At 40.7% G+C, this 20,147-nt stretch overlaps 1 protein-coding gene across 2 annotated transcripts in view; it reads right to left on the reverse strand.

Moving 5' to 3' along the window:
• znf609a (zinc finger protein 609a) overlaps positions 1-20,147 on the reverse strand; it is a 180,074-nt gene that overhangs the window by 48,134 nt on the left and 111,793 nt on the right. The window contains exon 1 of one of the 2 annotated variants that reach the window (XM_029758357.1): positions 10,120-11,208. The exons of the other annotated variant lie outside the window; for it this stretch is intronic. The gene's annotated coding sequence lies outside the window, so the exon portion shown is untranslated. Of the gene's footprint in view, positions 1-10,119; positions 11,209-20,147 lie in introns of those variants that run through there. 2 annotated transcript variants of the gene reach the window in all.

The raw sequence follows: 20,147 nt of genomic DNA on the forward strand, positions 1-20,147 counted from the left end.
TGGTAGATGGGTAGAAAAATGTTATAAAAAAAATGAAAGGAGACATTGAATATCCCTTTGAGCATGGTGAAGTTATTAACTACACCCAGTCACTACAAAGATAAAGGCGTCCTTCCTAACTCCGCTGCTGGAGAGGAAGGAAACCGCTCATGGATTTCACCACAAGGCCAATGGTACCTTTAAAACAGTTACAGAGTTAAATGGCTGAGATAGGAGAAAACTGAGGATGGATCAACAACATTGTAGTTACTCCACAATACTAACCTAAATGATAGAGCGAAAAGAAGGAAGCCTGTACAGGACAATAATATTCTAAAACATGCATTCAGTTTGCAACAAGGCACTAAAGTAAAAAAATAACCTTTTGTCCTGAATACAAAGTGTTATGTGCATATCCAATACAACACATTACTGAGTACCACTCTCCATACTTTCAAGCATAGTGGTGGCTGCATCATGTTATGGGTATGCTTGTAATCGTTAAGGACTGGGGAGTTTTTCAGGATAAAAAAGAAACGGAATGGAGCTGAGCACAGGCAAAATCCTAGAGGAAAATCTGGTTCAGTCTGCTTTCCACCAGACACTGGGAGATCAATTTACCTTTCAGCAGGACAATAACCTAAAGCACAAGGCCAAATCTATGCTGGAGTTGTGTTTTATTTAACTAATTTTTATTAAATGTTTATTTAACTAGGCAAGTCAGTTAAGAACAAATTCCTATTTTCAATTACGTCCTAGGAACAGTCGGTTAACAGCCTTGTTCAGGGGCAGACGACAGATTTTTACCTTGTCAGCTCGGGGATTCGATCTTGTAACCTTTCGGTTACTATTCCAACGCTCTAACCACTAGGCTACCTGCCTAGTGACCAAGCAATGACCAACAACCAATTTGACAAAGCGTCAAGAATTTTGAAAAGAATCATGGGAAAATGTTGCACAATCTAGGTGTGGAAAGCTCTTAGAGACCAACCTAGAAAGAATGATCGCTGCCAAAGGTGCTTCTATAAAGTATTTACTCAAGGGTGTGAATCCTTATATAAATTAGATATACGTATTTCATTTTCAATACATTTGCAAAAATGTCAAAGAACACGTTTTCACTTTTCCATAATGGGGTATTGTGTGTAGATATGTTTTTTTTTTCTCTGCTCTTTTGCACACCAGTATCTCTACTTGCACATCTTCATCTGCACATATATCACTCCAGTTTAAATTGATAAATTGTAATTACTTCGCCACTATTGGCCTATTTATTGCCTTACCGCCTTACTTCATTTGCGCACACTGTATACAGATTTTTCTATTGTGTTACTGACTGTACGTTTGTTTATCCCATGTTTAACTCTGTGTTGTTTGTGACGCACTGCTTTGCTTTATCTTGGCCAGGTCGCAGTTGTAAATGAGAACTTGTTCTCAACTGGCCTACCTGGTTAAATAAAGGTGAAATAAAAAATGTATAAATAAAAAGATGGGCGAGAAAAAAAAAAAAAACTATTTAATCCATTTTGAATTCAGTCTGTAACAAAATGTGGAATAAATCAAGGCGGTATGAATACTTTCTGAAGGCACTATATCTTTATTTCTTCTGTCCGTCCTCCATGGTTGGTAAGACGAGCTTCGTATTACAATCCGCTAGAACTACTGTGCAATGCAGAGTGACGTTTTAATACTAGTAGCCTGGTATGGTTCCAGTGGATGTACTCATCCTCCTGTTAAATATGCATGGCGATCCCCCGGCGGCCTATGAGCCCTCCTACACACAGTAGAGTAAATAGCATATCTAACAGCTACTACCAATGGCAAGATTATGCTTATTTTTATTTTTTTAAAACAGTACGTTGCTCTCTTGGGCTTGGGATTATCCTGTATGCGTTGTCGAGATCTACTGAAGTTTCAGATGCGGCGATGTCGTGAGAGGTAAGGAGCAACACATAACCCTCTTGAAGCTCTAATCCGAAAAGGCACGCACTTTAAAAAATGTACGGCTGGTGCATTTCTAACGGCTCCGATAGAAAATAGAAATGACTCACTTGTTTTCACTCCCTCACTTGCTCTTCCTCTTGCATTCTGGGAGGCTGAAAAGGGGTCAGGCTGAGCACACCTGGGGAAGGGCCCTTCACAGTGTGGAGTGAAACGAGATTAGGAAGGGAACAACAGTTGGCCTGTCAGCTCTCTCAACATGACAAGAAGGGTTTCTCCTTCCCTCATTCTCTGTTCCTCTGACTCACTCTCCCCCTCTCTGCATTTCTCTATCACCACACTTCTCTATACTTTTTCCACATACATTATTTTCCTCTCAATCCCTCCCTCCCTCCCTCCCTCGGTCTTGGAGTCTCGGAGGTGTTGTGCAGCTGCAGCGCTCTCCTAATCTCATTAAAAGGCGCCCTTCCCTGTGACACTGACCTCATCAGAGTGGGACCAACTCGGACCACAAAGCCGCCCTGCGTGCCTGTTAACCTGTCACCTCTCTGACACGGCCACAAGAGAACCTGCTCCCCCTCCTCATTCCTCCCCACGCAGCAGCTGTCGCGTTCACTCGCTGTCGCAAAGAGCCAGAGTAACAAGAGCACAATTGGCTATCCCACAAACACCACTAAGGAACTTGTCCTTGAGTGATACAAGTAGTTATCACTTTACTCAGGTCTGTACCTCTAAGAAAACAATCCTTGACCTGATACAAGTGGCTACATTATCACTTTACATAGGTCTGCAGCACAAACACTACTAAGAAAGGGTCTTGGAGTTATATCCGTAGCTACATTAGGGTTGGGCGATATTACAATAGTATCGGATATCGAAGATGATGGACAGCCATCGTCAATGGTGACGACGTCGTGATATGACAGACGATGTATAGCCTATTTAAACTTGACGGCACCGTGCTGTAAAGAGCTGACCGGGCAACCCACAGCAGAGCCATGCCAAGTGGCCTATTCTTTTGCTATAACCTGCATAATCTATTTAAATAAATATGTTATAAACAATTTACAGAATGCAAGAGAACAATGTCGACAGAGCTAAGATTTTCACCAAAGCAGCTCAAAAAAAATCCAGTCAGAAAAGATATATGTTTTTCTCTCATTGTCAGATGACCTGGGCCATACAGCAGAACTCTCCAGTTTCTGCTATTATTTTAAAAGCCTCATTTTGGCTTTCCTCTCCATTTGATATGAATACGACTTTCATTTTGGCTTTCTCCTGACGTGATACTTCATGATCAAACAATGAATTTAACTAACAGAGTTCTCTGAAAGTTTGAAGTTGTTTTTGAATATCCTAAAAACATGATAGGCCTAAGGTAATAAAACATGATAGGCCTAAGGTAATAAAACATGATAGGCCTAAGGTAATAAAACATGATAGGCCTAAGGTAATAAAACATGATAGGCCTAAGGTAATAAAACATGATAGGCCTAAGGTAATAAAACATGATAGGCCTAAGGTAATAAAACATGATAGGCCTAAGGTAATAAAACATGATAGGCCTAAGGTAATAAAACATGATAGGCCTAAGGTAATAAAACATGATAGGCCTAAGATAATAAAACATGATAGGCCTAAGGTAATAAAACATGATAGGCCTAAGGTAATAAAACATGATAGGCCTAAGGTAATAAAACATGATAGGCCTAAGGTAATAAAACATGATAGGCCTAAGGTAATAAAACATGATAGGCCTAAGGTAATAAAACATGATAGGCCTAAGGTAATAAAACATGATAGGCCTAAGGTAATAATGAGAGAGGTAGAACAAACAACAGCGAGATAGAAAAATCCAACAAGTGAATTTGAACAAACGGTACAGTTGAGCAAAGCTTAGTGTAAAATAAATGATGCATGCATCCCTCCGAACCAAATAGCCAAAAGCCAAATACTACTAATTAAAATAGCCTATCAAAAGCACTAAGACAAGTTAAAGTTATGAAGAGTATTTCCCAAATAAGCTATTCTAATAAAGTGTTTAATGTCATAAAGACGCAGCTTTAAAATGGGAACAAGTGTGAACGTCAAAGTCTAGAGGCTACTCTCTATCACAGCTTCATTTTTGAATGAGAATAAAATACAGGCAACAAGAAGTGAAATTGAGAAAACAATATCATGATGGAAAAATCGAATGAGAAGTCAAAAGAAAAAAAACTTACAGCGGAGCAAAGCTTATGAAAAAAATGATGAGTAGAGTAGGCCTACACGATACCATCATATATCACAATGTTTAATGGGTACTTAATACGATAGGAGAAAGGTACAACAGGAGAAATGTTGAAACACCCACAACCCTAAGCTACATTATCACATTATTTAGCTCTGTACCACAAATACTACTAAGAAAACGGTCCATGAGTAATGAATTAGCTACATTATAATTTACTCAGGTCTGTATCACAAATACTAATGGTGACCAACTATTTTCTCCATTAGTCTTGGAATGAAATATGCTGTGGGGGGGGGTTACACAGGCAGAAAGGCATTCTATTGAACTCCAACAGTACTTGAGTGTTACAACTCTGCTACATTCTCCCTTTACTTAGATATTTTCCTGTTTCTACGGCCCTAAACAAATGAGGGCCGATTAGAATAAACTCGACGCAGGTGGAAAATTCTATAGTCACAGTGCCTTCAGAAAGTATTCACACCCCTCAACGTTTTCCCTTATTTTGTTGATGGGGAAACTTAAAATGTATTACATTTAAAATGTTGTGTCACTGATCTACAGACAATAACCCATAATGTCAAAGCGGAATTATGTTTTTAGAAATTTGTATAATTTATTTGAAAAAATTAAAAGCTCCAATGTCTTGAGTCAGTAAGTATTCAACCCCTTTGTTATGGGAAGCCTAAATAACTTCAGGTAATACGTTGCACGGACTAACTCCGTGTGCAATAATGGTGTTTAACATAATTTTTTAACAACTACCTCATATCTGTACCCCACACATACAATGGTCTGTAATGTTCCTCAGTCGAGCAGGGTGAAGTTATTAATTACACTTTCGATGGTGTATCAATACACCCAGTCACTACAAAGACACAGGCGTCCTTCCTAACTCAGTTGCTGGAGAGGAAGGAAACCACTCAGGGATTTCACCATGACTAATGGTGATTTTAAACCAGAGTTAAATGGCTTCGATAGGAGAAAACTGAGGATGGATCAACAACATTGTAGCTACTCCACAATGCTAACCTAAATGACAGAATGAAAAGGCAGCCTGTACAGAATATAAATATTCCAAAACATGCATCATGTTTGCAATAAGGCACTAAAGCAATACTGCAAATAAATGAACTGAATACATAGCATTATGTTGGGAAGTCCAACACAACACTCACCAAGTACCACTCTTCATAATTTCAAGCATGGTGGTGGCTGCATCATGTTATGGGTATACTTGTCATCGGCAAGGACTAGGGAGTTTTTTGGGGGGATAAAAAGAAAAGGAAAAACTCATAGAAGAAAACCTGATTCAGTCTGCTTTCAAACAGACACAGAGACAAATCCACTTTTCAGCAGGACAACAACCTGAAGTGCAAGGCCAATTATACACTGGAGTTACTTACCAAGATGGCATTGCATGTTCCTGAGTGGCCTCGTTACAGCTTTGAGTTAAATCGTCTTGAAAATCTATTGCAAGACTTGAAAACGGCTGTCCAGCAAAGACCAACAACCAACTTGACAGAGCTTGAAGAATTATAAAAAAGAATAAATGGGCAAATATTGCACAATCCAGGTTTGCAAAGCTCTTATAGACTTACCCAGAAAGACTATTCGCTGCCAAAGGGGATTTTAACATGTACTGACTCAGGGCGTTGAATACTTATCTAATCAAAATATATTACATACGTAGATCATTGACAAAAAACAGACAATTAAATCCCTTTTAATCACATCTTGAGACAACAAAACATGGAAAAAGTCAAGGGGAGTGAATACTTTCTGAAGGCACTGCAGATGGATGGTGATAATCATCGCTGCTCAGCTACTGCAGGCTTGGGCTAAAAGGAAGGGCTCAGGAAGAGATACTACCAACTGCTAGCCAAGGGCCTTGGAGCTATTTTAAGACCATTGTGCTGGCTCTACTCTGGTTGACGAGTATTACTCCATTATAGGGGCAATGACACTATCCTTCTACACAGCCAAATTGGATAATAGAATCAGATAGATACATGACTGAATAAAGAGCACTGTGGTTTGCTACAGCCTTGACCTTGCTTAACGCCACAGGCACTGTTTGCACACAACAGTAGTGTGAGGGTTGAAAGAAAGGAGAGGAGGATAGGATGGGACAAAGGAGAGGCAGTAGACCTGGCATGTTGATTCACATCTCAAACAGGCGACCAAAAACGTTCACTCAAAGAAAGGCCAGCTATTCAGCTTACAGAATCATATCGCAATCTTGTACACTTGTCTCCAGTCTTTTGAGTCGACAGTCAGGCTAACCGTTAACTGAATAATAGCCTGAGTGAGTGAGGCAGGTCTTGAAAGATTGCAGGTAAACCATCAGTTTGATGTTTCCGGCCTAACTGCCACTTCCTTGGCTCTCACCAGACACCCTGTAATACCAGCTATTTCGCTAGACCTCAATAGAGTTCAGGAGAGGCTCATAAAATTAGATCCACAGCACATAGCTGCCAAGATGCTGGACTGTTCTCCAGCTAAGTAGTCTGAGAAGCAGTCATCAAACGCAATGAATAACAGAGCGTTTCTCTTCCCCTTATGTCTTTTCACTCACAGTTCATAAAACAGAGAGTGAAAAACAGGGAACATTTAATGGCTGCTCTTGGGTCAGAGGTCCTTCCAAGCTCGGACCACATCCTCTCCAATACCCCATATTTAAGGTCTGATCCCAGGTCAGTTGAAGTTAAATCCACCCAAAAAGAGAAAGAGCCGTGTGAGACTGTGGAACTTGTTTTGAGAATGGGTCAACATTCCTTACAGGAAAACTCCACTCAAATACGATATTTTGGTATTTGTTTCATTAGTCCATTGTTGACAATAGTCCCTAAATGTTTTTCTTGTCAGCAATCAAGTTTTCACGATATCTAACTTTCAAAATACAGAAATCATCCCCCGTATGATGCATTTTGAATCACACTGTAGGTCTAAGGAATGTGATTTCACCCAACAGTATGGCCATGTATGAGCAAATTAACCCTGATACTGTATGTATCAAATTACATTTTAAAACAGTTTAGATGTAATCGTAAAATTATTTTGCATGCTCCGAGTCTCAGATGTGGTTTTGCATAAGGATAATTTAAGACAGTCTTCTCTTAGACTGAAAAACAGATTCTTATCTCCAGGCCATCAGACTGTTAAATAGTCACTGTTAGCCGGCCTCCGCCCAGCGCCCTGCCCTGAACTTTAGTCACAGTTACTTGCCGGCTACCACCCGGTACTCAATCTTGCACCTTCAGAGACTGGTGTCCTATGTACACAGTCATTGAACATTGGTCACTTTAATAATAATGTTTACATACTTTATTCTAGTCAAGGCTCATCCTACATACAGTGGGGCAAAAAAGTATTTAGTCAGCCACCAATTGTGCAAGTGGGAGAACTTGCACAATTGGTGGCTGACTAAATACTTTTTTGCCCCACTGTAACTACATCTCCACACATCTTTTCATATACTGTCCATAATGTCTACACACACACACAAACATCATTGCACTTTCTTAATTCCTTTCTTTTTGGGATTTGGGTGTATTGTTTTGTATTACTGTACTGTTAGAACTAAGAACATAGCCATATCGCTACACCTGCGATAACATCTGTAAAATATGTGTATGTGAGTAAAACATGGTGCTTAATATGGAGCTTTATTTATTTTTAAAGAAATTGAATATAGATATTTTATTACTTGTTATTTTAGTTGTTCTTCCAGTTAGCAACATATTCTTCAATAAAAAATTAAGCCAAGTGGTTATTCTGTGATTTTAGCTAATAAGCTTTCTTTTCTTTTTCTTCTTTTTAAGCTTTCTTTTCTTTGCCATGGTATTGTTTTGGTATTGAGTATTGTTTTGGTGTTGAGTATCGTGAAACTAAATGTGGTGTCAGAATTTTTACTTTGATACTGATAACACTTGTATGTTTCGAAGTTTGGACAGCACAGTACAGTACAGCGAGTAAAGCACAGTAGAGTATAGTACAATACAGTACTGAGTACATTAACAGTACAGCACTGTACAGTGAGTAGAGCACAGTAGATTACAGTCCAATACAATAGTACAGTACAGTATATTGCACTGTACTCTACTATACTGAACTCTACCCTACCCTAGTTCTACTCTGCTGTATTGTACTGCACTGCACTCTACTGTGCTGCGCAGTGATGTCCAAACTTGTGAAACATGGGGAGAATGACATCAATATCCATATTTATGCATTTCTGTTTAGCACAGATCAGGAATACATGATGCAATTCCGTTATCAGGTGTACATCCACTTCACTTACTGGAAAATGTGGTCGCATAAAAACCTGAGGGAGATTTTACCGTAATTCTGTTACCAAAGTTTGAGTCGACACAGTTTTTCCACCAAATTAGTTTAATGTACATTTTTCAGTAGAAATTGTTAAAAGTATTTCTTGTGCGTATGGTTTGTTAAACTTTGAAATCATTAAAATTTATGCCAAACAAAAAACAAAGTACAGAATCTAAGTCAAAGCGTAATTCTGTTAGCGTGGAATTGTCCACAGCAGGCTGGTAAAGCTAACATTATCAGGCTAGTAGGGCTAATGTTAGCATGCTACTTGGCTAGCAACCTTGCAAGCTGATTTGTAACAAATTCAAAATGTATTTGCTTGTAAGTTGGCTGAAATTTTAATTGAACGATTTGGTTTAATTTGCAGTTATACATTTGAAGTTATTTCTGTTGGTGTTTACATTATAGGGAATAGTCTGGCTTGCCAGGTCCTCCGTATAACGTCACACCCAGCAAAAACATTTTTTTCCGACATATCTTCCGCATTCTTTGGAATTCTGATTTGTTTTATGTAATAACTAGAAAAATATTAAAGTGAGGTATAACTTTGCATTGGGACTTTTGATCCGTATACTAATGCAAATCCATATGTTACATGTGGTTACGTTTATGCTATCTACCCTTAAAGATACCCTCAGGCCGCCAGTGTTCACAAACTGTAGTGGTGAGAGCAAGTTAACTGCCTGACATTTTCAGGGCTGAAAACGTTATGGGCCGGACAAGATTAGTCTACTGTACATTCAGGAACAAAGGGACACATAGGAGGTGGCAAACAAAATCACTGCCTCAGCCCTCGTGTAAACATGAGGTAGAAAACGATCCACACACACACACAACCTGGAACATCTCCTTCCTGTGTCAGAGCAACAGCAGGGAGGAAATGTTTGGGCTGTCCCAAATGGAGAGCTGATCAAGGGGGAAGCGTCACAGAAACCCTTCACAGAAACTCTCCATGAAGCTCCCTTCTCTATTCCACCCCAGCCATATACCAGGAAAAAGGAGGGAACTCGACCACCCCTCTTGGGTAAAGCTTGTCTAAAAATCCCCCCCCTCCCCCACTTCCTTATCTTCTTACTGTGACAGCTTTAATCTGACAATGCACACGCTCTGAGGGTTCAGTCAGCATTTGAACTGCCTCACTTCACTGCGAGTCGATTGGACTGGCTTTGTTGCGTTTGAAGCTCCAGTTTTTCCGTCCGTGTCTGTCTGTCTTGTCTGTCTGTCGGGGTCCCTAGCACTGTCAATGCTATTTCCCTGTTCCAATATCAATCTCTCCCTCTTTCTATAAACCAGTACTTATTTCTCAGAGGCAGAAAGGAGAGATGAATAAAGGAACAGAGGGCTCATTCTATCCCCCCTTCTCTTTCCATCTACACCTCTCCTGCTGCTTCTAAAGTCTCTTCTTTGCTACAGCTGAGAAAGCTTTGAGCAAAGCACAGGCAGCTTCAAACGTCTCATCCATTTATACACAGAGCTCTGGCATCCCTCTTGCCTCCTCCTTTCCCTCAGCTGCCTGCCTGCCTCCCCCTTCTTCCTTTCCCACTCAAGTGCTCTCTCCTTCAGGCAGAGGCTGCAACAGCATGGCTGCCTCTCTCACAGGCAGGCAAATCAGACACACACACACGTTAAATACTGACCCCCTCTGCCCATTGCAGGCCCACTGTTGTAGCCCGAGCTCTCACTGACAGTCAGTCCCAGATCCAGGCCTTCCTCTCCTCTCCTATGTAGGGTTGTACAGTCCTGTTTTCCTCTCCTCCCCCCACCTCTTCCACTTTCTTGCTACTCACGCGTCGAGAGGCGAAATGAGGCGCGCTGGAAATTTGCTGGGGCTGACAATGGAATATAGCTGCTCTGAATGCACAAGACTTTAATGGGCTGAATTAGCAGTGCGAGCAAGTCTCTCCCTTTCGCTCCCTCCCTTTCTCTCGATCTCTCTGCCTAGCTCGGTCGTCCCCTCCCCCACGCCTCGCTGCACAGCCATTCCAGACACACACGCTGCTTACAAAGCTGAGAGACAGAGAGGGAAGGGCCAGCCGGCCATGAAAGTGCTTTGTTTCTCCCAGCTCTGGGATCGTTTCCACAGGCCTGCTCTGCTGTGTGCCCTCAGGATTCCTCCCTGTTACACATACTGACTCACATGCTTTCCACAGGGCTTTAGGGGGTGCGCTTGTGTACACTAAACATTTATTCATCCCAATGGCTACGATTACAGACATTGTTATGAGGTAGTCATTTCACAGTTAAAGCTCATGAACAAAGATTGAGATTATTATTATTTATTTTTTAAAAGCCTGATAAAAAATGGGGATGGGGATAGTAAAATACCCAGCATGCAATTAATTTCCCTGCTGTGTTAACAAACCAAAGTAGATCAGAGAAAAAAAACACGATTGAAATGAATTAATGTTGTCACATTAAGTGAGCGTATGCTTTGACTGACTACATTAGCCCTATACCCACGTCGGCCATTACAAACACGAAGAACGTTTCGGAGGCGAATCTCTCGTGTGAAGTGGCTGCCTGGTCTTCTCCCAACCCAAACCCACACACACTGCTAAATAGAGACAGAGCTAATCCTGTTTCAGCATGGCAGGACGGGATTATAACATACTAGGAGTTTATACAGCCCCGGCGATGGCTCTGTACGATGAGGAAGAGATTACCTCTGGGAAGAATGTGTTCCTTCAAATAATTAAGTGTTATGTGAGAAATGACATCTTCCAGCACAGCTGTTTACCAGAGATCGGCCCTCAGGAGGAAATGTGTGATGCCACCGCTGCGAGCTCAAATAAGGACGCAAGCGGCCGTAGAATTCTGAAATCATCTCAGCTAGCTGGCTGCCTATATTGCTTCTCTGTCTTAACCAGTGTTGCAACACGCTGCAGGCGTCCCTCGAAGGCGGGTAATCCGTACAAAGCCCTGTACTGGATGAAGGAAACAGACCAAGGACTTGTGCAGTACTTTTTCATCTGGGGGAAGAAAAAAAAACACGAACACCTATAAGGCTAGGCAATTTGTTATTGTGCATTTAATCGCTATGGCAACATGGACGTGTACGACATCAGCATTCTGTACAGGTCTAGCCTATTTGTACACATGATACAGCCCTGACAGCCCCTCGCAATCTTTTGGTCAGATGGGATTCCAGAAATGGTTGCACCTGCCCGAAAGATACACTGAACACTACCTAGGGGGCGAAGTAAGCCTACTACATTATCATAAAAACCGAAGAGACAGAAGGACACATAGCGTATTACGGTCAATTCCAAGGTCATTGGCTTTAATCATATAAGTGGTCATAACTAATCTTCCTGTCAAAAACAAGTGCTCCGAAGCGGAAGACTGAGAAAACCACTATGTAATGTCCATACCATAACAGTAAACAAGTGTTATGTCCGCGTAAGTGCAGCACTAGATGTAAATCCCCCGGGTTGTGCACCACAATAGCTCCTTTGATGCTTAACAAATGTTTGGGAAATGGGGGGGGGGTAACCAGAGCCAGCAGCACACTGAAGGTCAAGGAGACGACCAGATGTTGGAAAACAGAGTTTATGTGGCCAGCATGGATACCGATTTTAAATATTTCCACAAGGCACAACCACAGCTCTTGACAGGGTTTTCCTGTATCACCGTCCAACAGGACTATAAACTTAGCAGCTCTCGCCACTGTGACCCATAAGCCTGCACACTACGCTGACCCCCGGACAACATGCTCTCGCGTCTATAATGTGTACGCCCTACATAGGCCTGATGTGAGTGACTGTACATAGATCTGTAAACAGAAAATGGCATTCTGAACTAAGGACTCAGCGTACCTCCTCCCCATACTTCTATTTAATGCCAATATCATATGCCATTTACTACCTTCAGCACAATACAAACAGAAAACAAGGAGGCTTTTTAAGAAGGAATGATTTCGAAACGCTTTGCAGTATGCCATCTTGATTCATGGTACTCTACGCTCCATCTGTCTGGAGGCAGAAGGCATTGTGGGGGAAGGGGGTCTAGAACAGATCTGGGCATGGGAGTCAAACAAACAAGCCCAGTCGTCTAAAAGAGTGGCCTTCTGAAACCGAGGGAAATGTGGAGAGAGAGAACAAGCTCTTGCCACCACAGCCACTGTTTCCTATTCTATTGGTCAGCTTGTCGTTCTGTGCGAGAAAGAAACTGCCTATTCCAAACAGACTCTGGGACAGTTGTGGGAAGATAGATCCCAAATTCATACAACCGGTAGGCCTACGCTACATCCGAAAAACTTAAAAAGCAATAAGTCTGATGCAACAGGTCAAAACATTTAGCTTAAAATGTTGATCATCTATTATTTCTACAAATGTTAAGTGCAGCAATGAACGCACAAGGCATTAGGCTACGCAAATGTTTGTTACATAATGCAATTATTGGGAAAACACCATTGTGAAAAGCACACTGCACATGCGAGCAGTTTCATGAAATAGAGAGAGAAGATCTAAAGATGCAACAATTAGCATGGGTTACCAATAGACTAGGATTGTGCCTTTGGCTACTGGACAAAAAAAAAAGTTGATTTGAAAAACAATAGAACATGAGAAAAATAGGCTACTTGTTTCAATGACATATGGAAGTCTTTATAAATGCCTGCACATCAGGTTGGATTTTGGCTAGGCTCATATGTAGTAAAACGTAAAGGTTTGAAACAATTCAGTATATGCTTTAAAAATGCATACTGCCTCCAGAACATTGCAAAGTGGTGTGTTATTCACTGAAGCCTGCCTAGTTGCCTATGCACTTGAATGGCGAATGGAAAGTGCACTTCAATTACCAGGTGAGAAATAAAAATAGTAGCTCTTTAATCGTGGTCATCAAAACTTTATGATTTTTTATTCAGATCGCAATTAGATGCAGAAGAAGCAGCAGCTACTCTTCCTGGGGTCCACACAAAACACAGAAAATAACAAAATACAGAACACTAATGGATGACAACTTAAAAAAAGAACAAAAACAAATAAATTAAAAATACCCCCCAAAAAATGGGTGTTTAGAGTTTGTCAAATTAAATAAAATGGTATTAATCACATGCTCAATAGACAACAGGTGTAGACTAACAGTGAAATGCTTACTTAAGGGCCCTTCTCAACAATGCAGAGAGAAATAAATAATAGAAAAGTAAAACGCGTAATAAAGTAATAATAAATACACAATGATTGCATGTCTTTTGGGGTATATATGGGTTTTTGAGCTGTGTGTTTACTGGCTGAATAGAGAATTTGGTACTTTCAGCACATCAATACTTCTTACAAAGACCAGCAGTGATGCAGTCAATCTCTCCTCCAATCTGAACCAGGATCCTGACATGCATTTTAATGACATTGGCCTTCTGTATACATTTGAGGGTCAGACATGCTGCTCTGTTACGGGCCAGCTGCAGCTTTTTTAGGTACATTTTTTTGCTGCACCTGACCATACAACTGGGCAATAGCCAAGATTTAGGCATGTTCATGGCCAGTTCATTCCTCAGAATCAACCATGAGAGCCATTGCGTTTTCAAGGTAACAGACAGCGGTGCTCTCAATAGGTAGTCAGGTGAATAGATAAGTAGCAAATTAATTCAGAATAACGGCACAGAGCCTTACGAATACTACATAGACAACATCAGCGAGTAAACAGAACACACTTTCAACAACACTCTCCAGACTCTCGAGACAAGAACAATTGCTGGCAACTATCAGCACCTAAACCTGGAAACATCCAACTGAATTTGTGGAAACAACTCGTAATCATCTGAAGAACATCCAAGGTTGAAGGGGAGGGGGGAAAAAAAAACAACTAAATCAACTCAGTGAAGTCTTCAGTCTTTTAACTGCTGACACAACAGGGTTATGGTAGAATCGAGGCTACCTTTTCTTAGAAACACACACGATAGATAGGTGGACTGAGCTCAGCATTCCCCTTGCTTTGTTCCCTTGATTTTGGTTCACTGTAGAGTGGAGACAGAGGGGAGACAGAGGGGCTGAGAGGCAGACATGTGGAAAACAATTAGTGTGGAGTGTTTTTACTGGAGTCCTGCGGGGCAGGGGTGCTTCAAAACGGCCCAGCGGCAGCAACCCAGGAGCTAGAGCCTGGACAAAAACACGGCCGACCGACACTTCGCGAGCTAACCCTCCACCTAACAAAACACACCTCCCTCTGCTCAGACAGCCCAGGCGTTCCGCTATTTGAGTTATCCACCAGAGTAAACTCTGGGCTGGGAGAAGAATTCCACTCTGGCGAAAGCAGCGGACAGCCATAATGCTGCAGAATTACTAGATAATTCACTGCACTCATGGAAGCTTACCCTCGGTGCACTCCTCTTGGCACATTTTCCAAGATGGCATCTAAAAGGTTTTTATGTGAAAATATTGTGTTGCCATGTGGTGTATATTTACATTCTGACCTGGTCAAAAACACTGACAGTGAACTACTTGAATAAGATGTCTTATCACTCCAGCAATATCAACAGAAGTAGTTCCGTGGTCCTGTGTGGCTCAATTGGTAGAGCATGGCGCTTGCAACGGCAGGGTTGTGGAAGTAGAAAAATGTATGCAGTCACTAATGTAAATAGCTCTGGATAAAAACGTCTGCTAAATTACCAAAATGTAAGGCCCTAATTTCTCATACTTAACACAACTAAAGATAAGACATTAGGAGCTCAGCATAAAGATAGGAATGAGGAGTGAGACTAAGATACTGCAACACGGCACGTAGAAACTGTTTATTACTGTTAGCAAAACAATGTCCATACAGGGCAGAACACTTTTACAATTCAAGACGAAACCAGTAGCTTCGAGCTTTAAATTTAGGCTAACTTTCCTTGCTACCGTACAGCTGAATACACTACCCTAGTACTTTGTTTGTGATAATATGCTAACCATAACACGAAATATGCAACTACCAAAGCTGATTTTCACCAAAAACATTAATTCACTCTGTCTCTCTTGCCAAAAACGAATTAACTTAGTCTCCCTCGCCTCCCATCTGGTTTCCACTGGATTCCATAGGCACATTCTGCATAACAAATGACATCATTACTTTCTTAAAGAGACAGCGCACACTTCTATAAAATAAGAAATTGCTTCTTCTATGCAAATGTTGTTGATCAGTAAATTAAAATATGTTCTCCTAGCAGTTTCCAATAAAATATGTTCAAAATGGAAGGTATTGTTTGTCATGCACACACACACACACACACACTCCTATTGAATAATATGGATTCAATGGATTTTGAATAGAACTAGGCTACATCTTGATTTACACAGTTTATCAATAGAAACGTATCATTCAAATACAGTTGAAGTTGAAAGTTTACATACTTAGGTTGGAGTCATTAAAACTCGTTTTTCAACCACTCCACAAATGTCTTGTTAACAAACTATAGTTTTGGCAAGTCGGTTAGGACACCTACTTTGTGCATGACACAAGCAATTTTTCCAACAATTGTTTACAGATTATTTCACTTACAATTCACTGTATCACAATTCCCGTGGGTCAGAAGTTTACATACACTAAGTTGACTATGCCTTTAAACAGCTTGGAAAATTCCAGAAAATTATGTCATGGCTTTAGAAGCTTCTGATAGGCTAATTAACATCATTTGAGTCAATTGGAGGTGTATATGTGGATGTATTTCAAGGCCTACCTTCAAACTCAGTGCCTCTTTGTTTGACATCATGGGAAAATCTAAAGAAATCAGCCAAGACCTCAGAAACAAAATTGTAGACCTTCACAAGTCTGGTTCATCCTTGGGAGCAATTTCCAAATGCCTGAAGCTACCACGTTCATCTGTATAAACAATAGTACACAAGTATAAACATCATGGGACCACGCAGCCGTCATACCGCTCAGGAAGGAGACGCGTTCTGTCTCTGAAAGATGAACGTACTTTGGTGCGAAAAGTGCAAATCAATCCCAGAACAACAGCAAAGGACCTTGTGAAGATGCTGGAGGAAACAGGTACAAAAGTATCTATATCCACAGTAAAACGAGTCCTATATCGACATAACCTTAAAGGCCGCTCAGCAAGGAAGAAGCCACTGCTCCTAAACCACCATAAAAAAGCCAGAATACGGTTTGCAACTGCACATGGGGACAAAGATAGTACTTTTTGGAGAAATGTTCTCTGGTCTGATGAAACAAAAATAGAACTGTTTGGCCAAGAACACCATCCCAACCGTTATTAAGCATGGGGGTGGCAACATCATGTTGTGGGGGTGCTTTGATGCAGGAGGGATTGGTGCACTTCACAAAATAGATGGTATCATAAGACAGGAAAATTATGTGGATATATTGAAGCAACATCTCAAGACATCAGTCAGGAAGTTAAAGCTTGGTCGCAAATGGGTCTTCCAAATGGACAATGACCCCTTGTGCGAGCAAGGAGGCCTACAAACCTGACTCAGTTACACCAGCTCTGTCAGGAGGAATGGGCCAAAATTCACCCAACTTATTGTGGGAAGCTTGTGGAAGGCTACCCAAAACATTTGACCCAAGTTAAACCATTTAAAGGCAATGCTACCAAATACTAATTGAGTGTATGTAAACTTCTGACCCACTGGGAATGTGATGAAAGAAATAAAAGCTTAAATAAATCATTCTCTCGACTATTATTCTGACATTTCACGTTCTTAAAATAAAGCGGTGATCCTAACTGACCTAAGACAGGGAATTTTTACTAGGATTAAATGTCAGTAATGAGTTTAAATGTATTTGGCTAAGGTGTATGTAAACTTCCGACTTCAACTGTAAGTGATTACCATTTTGTTGTTTTGTAGTTAGATTGGTAAAAACAAAGTCAAATTGATTGTATGATTGTATAATGGAGTCATAATGCATACATTGCTGTCTGTAAAGAATTGACAAACATGTTCAAATGTAATGATATTGAACTCAAAATATGCCCAACAATTGAACAGTAGCAAAACTTACAGTGCCTTCATAAAGTATTCACACCCTTTTCCTTTTTTCCATATTTTGTTGCGTTACATCCTGAATTTAAAATTGATTGAGATTTTTGAATCACTGGCCTACACACAATAATACCCCATAATGTCAAAGTGGAATTATGTTTTTCAAAATAATATTTTAAAAAGCATTAAAAAAAATAATAGTTGTATTCAACCCATTTTTAATGGAAAGCCTAAATAAGTTCAGGAGAAAAAATTAGCTTGACAATAAGTTGCAAGGACTCACTATGTGAAATAATAGTGTTTAACATCTCTGTACCCCACACACACACAATTATTCCCTCAGTCGAACAGTGAATTTCAAACAGATTCAACCACAAAGACCAGGGAGGTTTTCCAATGCCTCGCAAAGAAGGGCACCTATTGGTAGATGGGTAAAAAAGTAAACACTGAATATCCCTTTTGAGTATGGTGAAGTTATTAATTACACTTTGGATGGTGTATCAATACACCCAGTCTCCAAAGTTACAGGCGTCCTTCCTAACTCAGATGCCGGAGAGATAGGAAACCACTCAGGGATTTTACCATGAGGCCAATGGTGAAAGGGCGTATGCTATTCTGCTTCTCATGGGCCCGTGAAAGGTTCCACTAATTGTGTGAGGGGTAGGAATGGGCGTATTTCTCCATCCCCTTCTCCGGCCGCTGTGTTGGGCAGTTCAATGGAGAGAAATGTCTCAGTCCCTGGAGCAAAAAACGTTGTGCTATCCAGGAGAATGAGTATAGGACATCAATGAGCTGCTCCCAAACGTTTTAAACCTGCATCTTTTATTGTTCATGTGGGATTCAATGACTTTATGAAGAGCAGCTCAGAACAGTTGGAGATGGATTTTAAAGAACTTACTGGGACTCTACTCGACACCTACAAACTCCCCATAATATCTGTCCCTGTGCTCTTCCTAAATCGTGGCATTGAACATGTCAGCAAACTCTTAACTCTCCATAACTGGCTACGTGATCATTGTAACATTTATTGACAATATCTTGTTTTATAAGGAGGATGGGATCAACCCAAATAATTGGGGTTCCTGGATCCTTTCACAGCATTATAAGGTTGCGTTGAGACAATGACTTATCAATGACCCACGCCCAGCTCAGTTAACTCCTACCATTGTGCCCCTGAGTTGTCATAATGCTTCAGCAAATTTATACTAACGTTCAAAAGTTTTTGAAAGAAAAGCTAATTATTTGTCCATTAATATAACATCAAATTGATCAGAAATTCAGTGTAGACAGTGTTAATGTTATAAAAGACTCGTAGCTGGAAACGGCAGATTTTTTATGGAACATCTACATTGGCGTACAGGGGCCCATTATCAGCAACCATCACTCCTGTGTTCCAATGGCACGTTGTGTTAGCGAATCCAAGTTTATCATTTTAAAAGGCTCATTGATAATTGTTAAACCCTTTTGCAATTATGTTAGCACAGCTGAAAACTGTTGTCCTGATTAAAGAAGCAATAAAACTGGCCTTCTTTAGACTAGTTGAGTAACTGGAGCATCAGCATAGCCTAGCGTAGCCTATCTGGGGCGGCAGCATAGCCTAGTGGTTAGAGTGTTGGACTAGTGACCGGAAGGTTGCAAGATCAAATCCCCAAGCCGACAAGGTACAAATCTGTTTTTCTGCCCCTGAACAAGGCAGTTAACCCATTGTTCCTAGGACGTCATTGAAAATAAGAATTTGTTCTTATAGTTAAATAATGCATTTGTGGGTCTATTACAGGCTCAAAAGGCCAGAAACAAAGAACTTCCTTCTGAAACGCGTCAGTCTATTCTTGTTGAGAAACGAAGGCTATTCTATGCGAGAAATTGCCAAGAAACTGAAGATCTCGTACAACGCTGGGTACTGCTCCCTTCACAGAACAATGCAAACTAGCTTTAAACAGAATAGAAAGAGTGGGATGCCCCGGTGCACAACTGAGCAAGAGGACAAGGACATTAGTGTCTAGTTTGAGAAACAGACGCCTCAACTGTTCTCAACTGGCAGCTTCATTAAATAGTACCCACAAAACACCAGTCTCAACAGTGAAGAGGCAACTCCGGGATGCTGTTCTTTTAGGCAGAGTTGCAAAGAAAAAGCCATATCTCAGACTGGCCAATAAAAATAAAAAATGCGCAAAAGAACACAGACACTGGATTGAGGAACTCGGCCTAGAAGGCCAGTATCCCGGAGTCGCCTCTTCACTGTTGATGTTGACACTGGTGTTTTGCTTTAAAGCGGCATCCAAATCCATCGAATGTAGTGATCACAATACGGTAGCCATATCTAGGAAAACCAAAGTTCCAAAGACTGGAACTTGTGTATGAGAGGTCATACAGTATGTTTTGTAGTGATTCCTATGTTGTTGATGTAAAGAATATTTGGTCTGTGGTGTGTATTGAGGAGCAACCAGATGCTGCACTTGACACATTTATGAAATGTCTTATTCCAGTTACTAATAAGCATGCACCCATTACGAAAATTACTGTAAAAACTGTTCAATCCCCGTGGATTGATGATGAATTGAAAAAAAGTGTATGGTTGAAAGGGATGAGACTAAAGGAATGGCAAATAAGTCTGGCTGCACAACCGATTGGCAAATGTACTGCACATTGAGAAACCATGTGACTAAACGGAATAAAAACAAAAATAAACTATACTATGAAACAAAAATTAATTATATAAAGAATGATAGTAAAAAGCTTTGGAGCAC

The sequence above is a fragment of the Salmo trutta genome, chromosome 7 (genome assembly GCF_901001165.1).
Source record: "Salmo trutta chromosome 7, fSalTru1.1, whole genome shotgun sequence".
In the NCBI taxonomy this organism is placed as follows: domain Eukaryota; kingdom Metazoa; phylum Chordata; class Actinopteri; order Salmoniformes; family Salmonidae; genus Salmo; species Salmo trutta.